The following is a 13,649-nucleotide window of genomic DNA, read 5'->3' on the forward strand; positions in this document are numbered from 1 at the left end:
AATATCTTCAATATCTTCTTGTCGTCGTTTCTTATTTCTTCTTATCCACCATACATCTACTTTTAAAAAGTGAATTATGGTATTTTTTATTATAAAAGAAAGCAATGGACAAAGAAATGGTGGTGAAGAACTAGCAAAAAGTGAAATGGTAAGTTTTTTTCTTTACTTTTTACGTTTTCGTTTTTTTGCTTTTGAAGAGGGTTGTTCGACTTTTATTTAGTGTATTAGAACCAAACAAAATCAAATAATCCAGAATCACACTGCCGAACAAAAAATACATATCTAGCAATCCACTACTGAACAAAAAATACTTGCTCAGCAACCTATTGCCGAACAAAAAGTACATGTTCGGTAATTTACTGCCAACATTTTTAATTTTATTTTTCTGACATTTTTTTTATTTTTTTATTTTTTTAAAGGATTATGCTTATATGCATTGTAGTAAGGTTAATGGTGAATTATTAATGGACTACAATCATGAATTCATTATAGACGAGGTTTGTTAGATTTATTGGTTTCCTGGTCATCTAGTACCTCTGATAACAAGTAATTGGATTCGTTTTCATCGCTCATAGATGACATAAAGTATATACTACCCATATTGATCAATTACGTACGGTTGTCAGCCTTGATGTAATAACTACCGAAACTATCGTTATAGATGGATTGTGATAACATTTCAGCGTGTTTTTATAAATGTTTGTATTGACTGATTTGAAACATTTGTATTGATAGATTTTATGAATGTTGTTATGGATATTTGTACACTTCACGTTTTTATGGATGCTTAATGTTTTAAAGAAAATGAATCTATATACGTGCGGTAATAGATGGATGGACAAATTTAGTTTGTTTGGCAACAAGACACCAAAATAGTCCAAATTGTTTGACAATGTATAACTGAATAGGCCCATCATAAATTTAGAAGAAAAAAAATAATGCTTTAAGAAAAGTTAATCTATAAACATGCGGTAACAGATGACTGGACTAATATAGTTTGTTTGGTAACATGACACTAGAGTAATTGAAAAGGAATAAGTATCATGAGAAAAATCTGTAGGAGTTTTGAAAGGGGTTTAATTTAGGATTACTTTTGGTATTATAAATGGTGTGATGAGAATTTCAATTGTCTCTTAATAGTGTAATGAGAAAATAGGTGTAAAGAGGTAAAATTATAATGTAAATAGAATTTTCTATGAATATTTTGTTCGTTTTGCATTACTCTTATTCTTGAACTTTTCATATTATATCATTTAGATAACACCTTATGGAAAGTGGAATGAAATTATGAAATAGTCAATTTACTCGCTTCAAAGTAGGAGTGCTTGTGAATCGGGTTGAATTGAAGTGTCTCTCATTTGCCATTTGTCCAAACTTACGTGAATTGGAAAAAATCAATCTGCATCCATTCACTTAGTTAGTGGATACAAATTGAGTGGGTCGTACAGGTTAGCGAATGGATGCGGATTGGTTTGATAGTTGGACTTTATTGTTTTGGACTTTTTTTCAAATTATTTTTTAGCAAATTTTTCTTAATTTGCACTAATTTTTTTTGGTTTATTTTTTATAATAAAAATAAAAACTCAACTTTCATATTTCATATTTCATAAATAGTAAATATAATTATTAAATAAAAGATTCTTTTTAATAAACATAAAGCATAGAAGTATAACTTCATTTTCTTAGGAGTGTTGGTGGATCGAGTTGGGACAGGTGGCCTCCCATCTGTTATCCGTTCAAATTTAGACAGATTGAAAAAAATGCATCTGCATCTGTTTGCTTGGACCATTGAAACTATCTATTCTATAGTGGATTGATTCAGGCCATTATGTTTTGATAGATCGGCCGAATGCTTGCCCACTCATACTTCAAAGTGATTGAGAGTTTGACATCTAGTTTGAAATGGATCATTTATTTTTTAATATATTATTTTGATTTTGATTTCTATTCAATTTATTAATGAATGCTGCTTTTGATTTTGACACTATGAAAAATTAAAAGGTAAAATTGATACAGTTGAAATGAGAAGACCAAATTTAAATAAGAGGAAATTACAGTATCACATATATAGTTTACTTTAGTTTTTTTGAAATTGATTTTTGGTAACGTGTATTTTGAATTAAAATTAAATGAATACAAAAATATATCATTCTATATCGAAACTCCATAAATTTTCTTTTGGTAATTTATCTTGTTAGTCCCTCTAATTTAAGTGAAGTTTTACTTTGGTTCCTGTAAGTTTAATTTTAACAATTTGAACCATACACTTTTATTTTATTTTGTTCAAAACGTTAACAATTCATGATGAAGTGACAATATTATAATAAAACTAAAAGTCTGAAGTTTAAATTGTTCAAAGTAAAATTGCAAGGACTAAAGTGATATTTCGATTATACTATGAAAAGTAATGGTGTAATTTGTCGCAAATTTATTTTATTAATAATTGCGCAAACACTTTATAAATGATATGGGTGATATGGGACTAGGTGATATATATGGGTTCGTTTGGAAAGTGAATTGGCTTTTTGACTTTTTGATTTTTTAGCTATTTTAACCTGGGGTTAAAAAGTCTCGTTTGTGATAGACTTTTTGATTTTTTTAACTTTTATAAGAGAAATAATGTAATGATTATGAGTTGTTTTATCTTATTAAATTAAAAAGTTTATAATATTTTTTTGTGGCTATTTCAGTCCAGAAATCCCAAACGTCAACTTCCCAAACTAGCACATATTGTTTAGAATCTTCATTTTCTTTGTTGAACATGTTTTTTGGGTGGGTAAAAAATATTTTTGGGTGGGTTCTTTGTTCAATAGCAATGATCACATTCCATGTTTTTTTTCTTTTTCTTCTCACAAGTGAAAAAATAAGATATTTAGATAAGGCTCCATTTGTTTTCCTACCCCCTCTTTTTTTATTTGTTTGTTTGTTGTTGTTTGGTTGGCCAAAAAGTAAAATATTTTACATCATAAAAGTGTAAAATGTTTTATGTTTAAGAATTATGTCAGTTTTTTTTTTTTTTTTTTTTCATTATGGTTGATACTAATCAAGGTATATATTAAGTTTCACTATTTTCATATACACTAAACCTATTTTCTCTTTTTCTCTCTCTCTCTCTCTCTCTCTCTCTCTCTATATATATATATATACCTATACCTATACATATATTGGCCCTATTTGGTAGAGCTTATTTCCAGCTTATTTCAGCTTTTGGCTTAATTTAAGCTATTTTGATGTGTTTGGTTCAGTTTAATAATACAGCTTATAGCTTTTTATAAGTTAAAAATCAATTTATTCTTTGAGTGAGGGAGGATAAACTTAATTTATATATCAAAAATCAGCTTATGTTCACAGTTATAAGTTATAAGCTGTTAGGCTGTAAGTTATAATCACTTTCCCACAGTTCTACCAAACTGGGCCATTATGGTTGAGTTTGGAATTGCTATTTTTGTTAGAATCAATTCTTATATTATTTTATTCTTGAGTAATGATATACAAACAACATTTGGATATCAAAAAAAAATCTATATATATTGGTGTCACATTTATATCCACTAATTGAAAATTAAAATTCTTATCACATCATTTATGTTTAATTCTACATAAAACTTATGTATGAATATCATCTTTCTTTATTCTTTTCCTTCTTAAAATTTACTCCATAATTGGTTCTTTATCAAGATTTTTATTGTAAAAAAATATTTTAAGTGTTAACAAAACACCGAAAAATAAAAACAAAAACAAAAACAAAAACTTAAACTTATTTTTAGGCAAAATCATTTTACATAAAATATTGTGCGACAAAACAAATGTAGCCTAAATTCATTTATCTTCTATTAATTCCATCTCCTTGAGAGGTGCCGCCTCTACTATTTAGCTCAAGCTTAGCTGTGAAGCTAGTGTCATGAATTAGCTAGCAAGAGATAAGACAATCCCCTTGTAATTAATAGGGAATAAAAGCATTCAAAATATTCTTTTTATGGACCATAAAAAAATCAATAATGCTAGGAACATAAAAATTAAATACAGAATGAGATATAATTTTTTTTTCATAAGTTTGGGTCCTACACGTAGGTCTCACATATGTAGGTCCCACCCCTTCTGAAAGAGTTGTATCTCATTCGGTATTTGATTTTTATACCCATAAACTTACTAAAAAAGAATTGTATGCTTTGCATGACATAAGATTTTATGTTCTCATATTTCACAGTCTTTTTATTTCAAAATATTTATATTAATTGAATTATATAATGTAATTGTTGTATCTCAAAATTTTTAATTCTTCAATAATTATGAATATTTTATGACAAGAGAATAGAAAAGAAAAAATTATTGGCCACTTTAGATAATAAACCGTTTACTTCAAGTTCATGTTCGTCTTTCCTCTCTTTCAATTAGGGATGTAAGAAAAATAAAAAAAAAAAGCTGACTAAATCAATTGAATCAGGCCAAATCAGTTGTATTTAGTGTGTTTTTTTAATACAAATTGGTTTGTACAATTTTTTAATTTGATTTTTGTTTTTAAATTTTCGGTTTAGTATCAGTTTAAGTACTTCATGTATCGAACTAAACCGAAATCGATCGCTTCAACGTAAGTGAATTTAATGTGTATATATATATTTAATAGTATAATGATATTAATAAATATAATAAATTATTAATCTCAATTAATTAACCTTATCATCTCTCTAACCTAAGTTAGGATACCCTAATCATATATAATCTTAATTTTAACACACTATTCTTGAAGTCTTAGTATTTATTATAATTTTTTTGATTGTATTTTGTTAATCTAGAAATTGTAAAGTAGTTATTAAATGAATGGATTGAATATATTTGAAATGATTGACAAATGACTAATTCAATGTTTGTACATAAATGAGTGACTATACTAAAAAATTAGTTTAAATTTGAAAGATTATAAATCGATTAAACCATACCAAATTGAACTATTTCAATTGGTGCAGTTTGATACGATTTGATCGGAGAAGTCATCTGTATTGATATTCAAAATAATAAAATTGATATTATCAGTTCAATGTAAAATTTTACCTAAATACTAATCATATCAAACCGATTACATAAAAACCATCAACTAATCAACTCTATTGTCAACGGAACAATGTCATTACTGGAGTTAGTATGTCTAACCTCAACTAGATCTAATGCGAAATTTTAATAGGAGACTTTTACATTTAACAATTTAAATAATATTTATCAATTGTAGTATTTATTTATAAATCACTTTTCATCTACATATATTTTACTTAATTCAAATTATTATTTTTATGTTCTAATAAGTTTTACAAGTCGCATAATTACCAAAATATTCCTAATAATAATAGGGTGAATCGCATTAATATTCACATTGATGTGTGAATGTTTCATGATGTGAATATTTACGCTGTCAAATTTATCTAATGTGAACGTTCACATTACCAAGTTGCTAAGGGTTCAAAAAATATTTGTAAGGGTAAAATTGTCTATAAAATATCTTAAACATGAGAATTAAAATTTTGTGAATCAAATGTCTAAAATAATAGGACTTATTGAAATACAAGAATATCTTATAGATTAATTGGGATACAAGTACTTGAAAGAGGATTTTCTAATAATAATAGGGTAAAACGCGTATTAATATTCACATTGACATCTGAATGTTTCATGATGTGAATATTCACACATCCAAATTTATTTAATGTGAATGTTCACATTACCATGTTGTTAAGGATTAATTCAAAAAATATTTCATCTCTTTACACCATTAGTTTTTGAAAGGAAAATAAGGAAATAAAAGGGGAAAGAGAAAGACGCAAGAAAGACAGTGAGTGAAGCCTATAGCGAAGTGCCTGTTTGGTCACATAACGCTTGTTTGGTCACATAGTGCTAAGCAATTTACATTCCTTCGGTGTTATGTTACTAAAAAAAATAGATTTCTCTAACATTTTGTTACTATACATTTTAAGAGCCACTTTCTTCCAAATTTTAAATTTGTGTCGGCTTATTTGGTCAGATAATGCTAATGAATTTGAATTAATCTAGTACCATGTTACCAGACAAACTTTTTTTTTTCCAGCAACATGTTGTCGTTCATAAAAAAATCGTATTCATGAAAAAACTTAACAAATCTCGTATGTAATGAATTCATGATTGGAGTCCACTAATAATACAGTACTTGCATTGTTGTAATGAGTGAAAGCATAATCCTTTCAAGAAAAAATATTAAAAAAATGAAATTAGAAATACACGATAATGAGTAGCTGATCAAATTAAAAAAATTTGACCTTAGGTTATTGAAAATGTATCTTTTATTCGGCAGTTGGTTATCAGACATATATTTTTTATTCGGCAATGTGATGTCGGACTATTTTATTTTGTTCGATTTTGAAACACCGAATAAAAGTCGAAGAAAAGTCTAGAAAAATAAAACAAAAACCTACCAAACAAATATAAAAATTCACCATTTCACTTTTTTGATGGTTTTTCACCACGGTTTTTTCATCCATTGCTTTCTTCTATGATCAAAACACTATGCTTCTTACTTTTTGAAAAGAGATGTGTAAGAGAGAAGAAAAATTGAGAAAGGAAGAAGATGAGTTAGGGATTGAAGACTAAGGGGTGTAAGGAGATAATAAAATATATTTAATTTTAGTGTTTTGTCCTTAAAGATAATTTCACATATGGATAAAATTGGAAGAAAAAAAAGAAAGAAAAGAACATTCATATGAAGGGTGTAAAGAGATAAAATAGTGGTGTAAGTAGAATTACTCATTTTAGAGTGTGAACTTTTGGACAAAAAAAAAAATTAAATTGAATTTATAAACTGAGTGCCCTAAGATTTATTATATTTTGATTTCTACTACAAAAATTTAGGAGTTATTTAAAACCTTTAAGATGAAATGAAAGAAATATTTAAAGGTGTTATAAGTTATTCAATAAATAGAATTTACAAATTCAAATTGTGGGCTACAAGGTAAGGAAATAATTTTAACTTGAGAGAATGTTTGGGCTTGGTAAGTACATTTTAGAATTGACTTCCGTAGTACGAACCAGTCACTTTTTATGACTTGATGAGTAGAATATTCAGGTACAAAATAAGATAATCGGATATCGGTAATTATATGTTTGAATCACATTTGTATTATAAAAAAAAATATCTATTTTTGAGATTATATTAGTTATCCATTTTCTTAAAACAAATATGATTAAAATATATAATTACCCAAATCCAATCGTCATGATTTTTTTGCATAAATATTCTATTCAATAAGTCCTAAAAAATAAATAATTTAAATCACCGAAACCGGTCCTAAAATAAACCTACTAAATTCAAATACTCTTTTAAATTAAAATGACAATTTAAAAGATGTCAAACTTTTCCAGTATCAACCTTCTAAAGAAATAAAGTGAACGTTTTTGACAAATATGTATGAAACCAGTGAAACCCTTTTCCAAATATGTTGAACATTTATTATGCTTATGGTTGGGGTTTTTCCTCTCTATCGTTTTTTTCTTTTGGTTATGTTAGGCGGACAATTTTTTCGAAGTGGGCCGTCCAAAAAAATAGAATTATATTAAGGCTTTTGGAGAATTTGGGGACCTTTTTCAATGAGGCCTAAAATTATTGTTTTATTGGCTTGTACCCCTGAGCTGATCGTGACTTGGGAAATTTGACTAAAACTTCTTTATTGGGTCCTTTGGCGAAAATAACATCCTATAATTTTTTTCTTCCTAAACCTCCTTACCTCGAGGCTCATATTCGATAGAGGACACATAAACTTTTTTCTATTGCCTTTCAGACAATCTTACCCTTCCATATTGTAACGCTCCAAATTCTACAATAAGGATTGAAGTTAAAGCAACGTCATTAATAAATCCTTTGGTCAATAACTAAGTAAGATCTAAAAAAGGTCGGATAAATCAATATAATCTCCCTTCAAAGTTCAACCACCTTAGATAGCAAAGCTGCCTTTTTGACAGATCATAATAAGGTTTACACAAAGTCTATATAAGTTGATGGAAGGGTAATGATAGGTTCACAAAAGAAATGTATATAGATATAAGTAACAATAATTATAGAAGTTGAAATTTAGTTACAAACTAAAGCTCCATCAATATTACATTCCCAAAAGATAAAATATTACAGATGGACTTTAAACAAAATAACTTATACTTTCATCTAGGATAACCAATAACCATCAAAAGTTTCTAGTTCTCCGTCGTCTACATAGGTTTTTTCGATACCTAGCATGAAACGCCATGAGTTTGGAATACCCAGTAAACGCACACGCACTCCTCCCCCTTTTTTTCCAGTTCAATACACATTCATAATTGCAATAAACATTTAAGCATGATGAAGAAATAAGAAAACAAGTAGGGGGTTACAATCCTCTCAACCATAAGAATTGGACTCGAATTATTCGGTATGTCCCATCTTTTGTTGCTTTGTAGACCTTAAATTTGGGTGCCATGCCTTTTTCGAGTCTAAGGCATTGCTTTCCACACTACTTGCTTTATTGACATAGAGTCGCCACTTAATTTTTAAAGGGGAATTAAGAAACCTTTAACAATGAAAACTAAGTTAAGGCCTAGGTTGTCATAACCAAGAAAATTCCAGGCTAGGGAGTTTAGGTACAAAAAGAAAAGGCCATTTGTATGAAAGTACCCCATCTTGCCCAATTCGAAGATTGGCCTCTACTCACTCTCTATTTTATAATTTTAGTGGTTAATCATTCATAAAATTCATTTTAGATCTAAAACCTTTAACTAACGTAAAACTATGTGATTGAAGCAATAATGAATATCATATATTTTAGATTGAATGAATAAAGCCATACTTCTTTTAAAAGAATGTTTATTATTATTATTATTATTATTATTATTAAACATGGATTTTTGACAATCCATCGCCTTAAAGACAAACTAAAATAAAAAATATTTATGAAAATGTACAAAACACACAATTTTGCATATAGGCCTCGTTTGTTTAGGCGCATCACAATCCGGAGTGGACTGTGATGGATGAACAGTATATATAGCTCATGTTTGTTTTGTGTTGTGGCCTTCGGATTGTTAGTCCGTTGGGACTGGGATGGGCCTTGGGCGAGGGTATTAGCAATCCGGGGTGAGAGATGGTATTAGCAAACTAGTCTGTTCGGATTGGGTGTTACCGGATGTCCCCCCAGATGTCCGGCCGGTCAACCAGTCAAAGCAATTTTTTTTTAGTTAACATTAATGTTTAATGTTTTTGTATTTTTTGTTAAGTAAAAATCATAATTTTATTTGTTTTATTATTTTATATTTATTTTATATAAAAATAATTTAACAATCCCCTCACTATCAATACCCTCACTAACAAAACAAACACAATTTTACTAATCCCCTCACTATCAATCCACTCACTATTAATCCCCTCCCTTCTATCACTGAAAACAAACGGGGCCATAAAGAGCATAGAAACTTGCATTATTTAAAGGACAATGCAAATAACACACATGTGCCTAGAAGAACAAAGGGACTTACCCAGATGCCTACTTCTGCGTCTTACATGCACGCATAAAACAAATATAACCTAAACATGAAACTAATCATACAAAATACGTACCTAGGCCCGATTAATGCATAAAAGAGAAGCAACACATAAAATAATACAAAATTAACCTACATGATGCTTAAACCGAGCCATATATGCTGATTATATGATTAAAATGACCCTAAAAACATGCTGTCCTAATGGAAAATAAACAAGACATGCAAGAAGAGGCGAGAGAGCAAGAGAAATTAAGAGACTACATGATGCAAAGACGGATTAACAACCTATTATGGATCGGCCACTGAAAATAAGCGAAGAGCTACTAAAATATAGATGATACGAGGGGTTTACCTTTTGGTTTTCGAGAACCAAAGAGCCTACAGAGAATAATGCAAAGAAACAATGAGTTCCTTGCTCGCAATCTTCCCTTAGGCTTGGAATTTGAGTTTGGGTTGAAGGTTTTCAGTGCTTAGATATTCTTAGTGTTTAGAGATGCTGTGGGTGGTGTGTATTTCAGAATTAGGGTAGATGAAGGAGGGAGGTTGGTTGTTTTGATCTTAAAAGCTTTTAAAATGCTTCAAATTTCTGAACCCTTTCAAAGAGAGGGGGAGGGCCTCTATTTATATAGCTGGAGGAAGTTTCTAGAACACTTCTATGGCTTCATCGCTTCCATCTTTGCCTTCGTACCAAAAATGTCCCAAGATTGAGTTTTTAAAAGTAATTTGCGCACGTACAAACTAAGTGCATACGTGCAATGATTGTGTACACGTACAAATAATGAGTGCATTCACATCTAACGTGCGCATGCACGTTTTGCCTTGGTACACACGTCCAAGTACGTGGTCCTATGCTTTTGGCTTGCTTGCGCCACAAGTAAGCCCAAATTGCATTATGATAAATGTTTTTGATAAAACTGATTACTAGTTTTGGAAATTACATTTGATCATAGCACAATTGGGCTTACCTCTCTTTCTCGGTGTTAAAAGTTGTTTTTTTGGCTAAAAACAGGCTTAGGGGTAAAATGTTCATTTTTGAAAAAAGTTCATTTTTGGCCAAAACGGTTTTACATAGTAACTCTAAACATCCTTAAATATTTTAAAGATGAAGTAATTTACCATTTCATCATCGGGAGGCTTACAAGCGTCCAAAGTCTTAGGATCAGTTAAAATGGGGTGTCCACAGTTGCCTTTTTTTGACAGAGCTCAAACAATCATGATGTGATGAGAAGCGAATGTCAAAGATCAAAGACCATCCCAGTTGACATAACCCTAAGGCTTAAGGTAGTGCCATTCATTCATGCAAGTGATTGGACCCGCAAGCTGCCTACATATCCTTGTTTGCAAGGAATCAGACCAGTGTAGTTCGGGGGCAGTTGTGCAATAATTTATATGTAAGTGTGTGTGTGCAACAAGCACTCAGGCATTTATCCAATCATGCATCAAAAAGGAAGAGATGGGTGATACCTGCCATACTCACCTTACCGTTGCTATGCCAAGTTCCTTTGCATTCTTTTCCAAGTTTGTGCCAATCTTGTAAATTTTTTTAGAGAAAACTATTCCAAATAATAGCACACCACAGTGTGGTTAGAGTGATGCCAAGGTATGCCATTCTATGCCCGTATTGACGAGGCAAGGGTGTGTTATTGTATGCCATTCCATGTTCGTATCGACGATGGATGGTTTCGTTAAGAGCCAAATGACAATTTTCCATGCCCGTAGCAACGAGTCATGGAGGTATTTAAATGCCAGGTGGTGCCATCCTGTGCTCATATTGACGAGTTATGGGGTTTAATGACTGCCATTCCGTGCTCGCATCGGCAAGACACAGAGTTTGTTAGGTGCCTTTCCATGCTCGCATCGTCAAGACATGGAGATTTGTTTGATGTCGTCTCCACGAGCGCATCAGCAAGACATGGTGGTTTAAATGCCAAGGGGTGCCTTTTCCATGCTCGCATCCGCCAGACATGAGGGTTTAAATGTTATTCGACCCTTGCATCGGCAAGATGTGGAAATTTTAAATACCAAGTAGTGCTTTTCCATTCTCGCATCGGCAAGACACAGACGTTTAAATGCTATTCCATGCTCATGTCGGCAAGAAATGGGAATTTTAAATGCCAAGTGATGCCTTTCTATGCTCGTATCGGAAAGACATTGAGGTTTCGATGCTATTCCACGCTTGTATTGGCAAGACGTGGGAATTTAAATGCCAAGTGATTCCTTTCCATGCTTGCATCGGCTACACATGGAGATTTAGATGTTATTCCATGCTCGCATCAGCAAGATGTGGGAATTTAAATGCCAAGTGATTCCTTTCCATGTTTACATCGGCAAGACATGGTGGTTTAGATGCTATTCCACGCGTACCTCGACAAGACGTGGGAATTTAAATACCAAGTGATTCCTTTTCATACTCGCATCAGCAAGGCATAGAGGTTTAAATGGGTGCCATGTGAAACCTAGTGGCTCCGACTTTACCATGATGTATTAAGCGGTGCCAGGTGTTTACCAAAATGTATTAAGTGGTGCCATATGCTAAGTTTTATCAAGTGGGTGCCAAAATTTGCAAGTTATTTTGTCATGATGCCAAATGTGGTTTTAAGGAATATTTTTGACATGCAAAGTGATTTGTGTACTAGTGCTAATGCCATAAATGATCAAATAATTATGCCTCAAAAGGCGTGCCAATGCTTGTGCCTTAAAATACGTACCAATGCTTGAGATGACAAAATGGTATGCCTCAAAAGATGTGCCAATGTTTAAACTTGAGTTTAGGATGTACCAATGCCATGAGGATGTTCTGAGGGTGCCACAACTTGGCCATGCATACGGGCCAATCATAGAAATATGTGTGCGCCTATCTGGCCGATATGGGCACGTACAAGCTTATGAACATGTACAAACAACGTGCGCACACACACTCAGCCGTCTCATGTGGTTCTGTCAGGACCTAGAGGGTTTAATGCTCATAAGCCTTCATTTCCTTCACTCTCCCATCCGAAAATCCTTTATTTTTCTCTCTAACTTTCTCAGCTCTAGTGCTCTTTGGTTGCTCGGTGGTTCGAGTTTCCGCACGTCCTTTCGTATTCATCACTTTGTGGTCTCCGTTTCTACTAAATAACTCTGAGTTTCGGCTACTTCATGCTCATTCCTAGGTATTTTCACATCTTCTCTGTCGTTTTTCAGCTTTCCTTCATTGTTGCATGTTTTTACAGCTTTATACAAGTTTTTAGGGTGATTTTCTGATTATTTACACGAATGCCAAGAGTTTCTCCACATGTTTCCTTGGTGTATGTGAATATTTACCCATGCAAGTCATTCTATCGCCCTCATTGTCTCGTATAGTCCATAAACACACAAGCACCTAAGCTTTTGTCCCATTTTCTGCACTTTTTCACTGTTTATGTCATCTTTGCATCATATCCCACTGTTTTCGCCACTTTTTGCCTTGCTTCTCATTGTGTTGCTTATGACAGATTATCTCATGAAAAGACAATTCCCTCCCTTTGATCCTACGACTTATGCGTCTTTCGTTCATGCCCCGCGGGCCGGGATGGATCAGTTCCTTGAGGTAGATGATATCAGCTCTCGCTTGGTGGCTCTCCATGAGCCAAAGCAACATTTTTCTTATATGGGCTGCATGGTATGGCCCCATTAGGTATGAGAGGGGAAGGTCATTAATTGGGCACCTTCGCTCACCCAAGCAAAAGATTGGCCTCTACTAAGCTATGATATGATTTTTATTAACTTTATTTGCTCATATTCCGGTTATTAATAATAAATCCTAAAATTTACTATGTGAAGAAAACAAATATATGTTGTATCTTCCATTTTGGAACAACTTGATTTCATTATTTTGAAAATGTTTTGAATAGTGCAATCATGAAAATCAATTTTATTCCAAATTAAACAACAGAACCTTCACCTACTAGCATGCATAGAGTTATATCAAATAAGCACGTAGCCACATGGTAGGATGCTAAACATAGAAAAAAAAAAGACACACATAGGCGGGATGCTAAAGCACAGAAACTTGCATATTTACTGATGTCCCACAAACAGTTACAAAACAAAGTTAGTAAACAAATGCATGATCCTATATACAAGATCCTAATGCAATTCAC

This window comes from Camellia sinensis, chromosome 1 (assembly GCF_055761805.1).
Source record: "Camellia sinensis isolate YWXY chromosome 1, ASM5576180v1, whole genome shotgun sequence".
In the NCBI taxonomy this organism is placed as follows: Eukaryota; Viridiplantae; Streptophyta; class Magnoliopsida; order Ericales; family Theaceae; genus Camellia; species Camellia sinensis.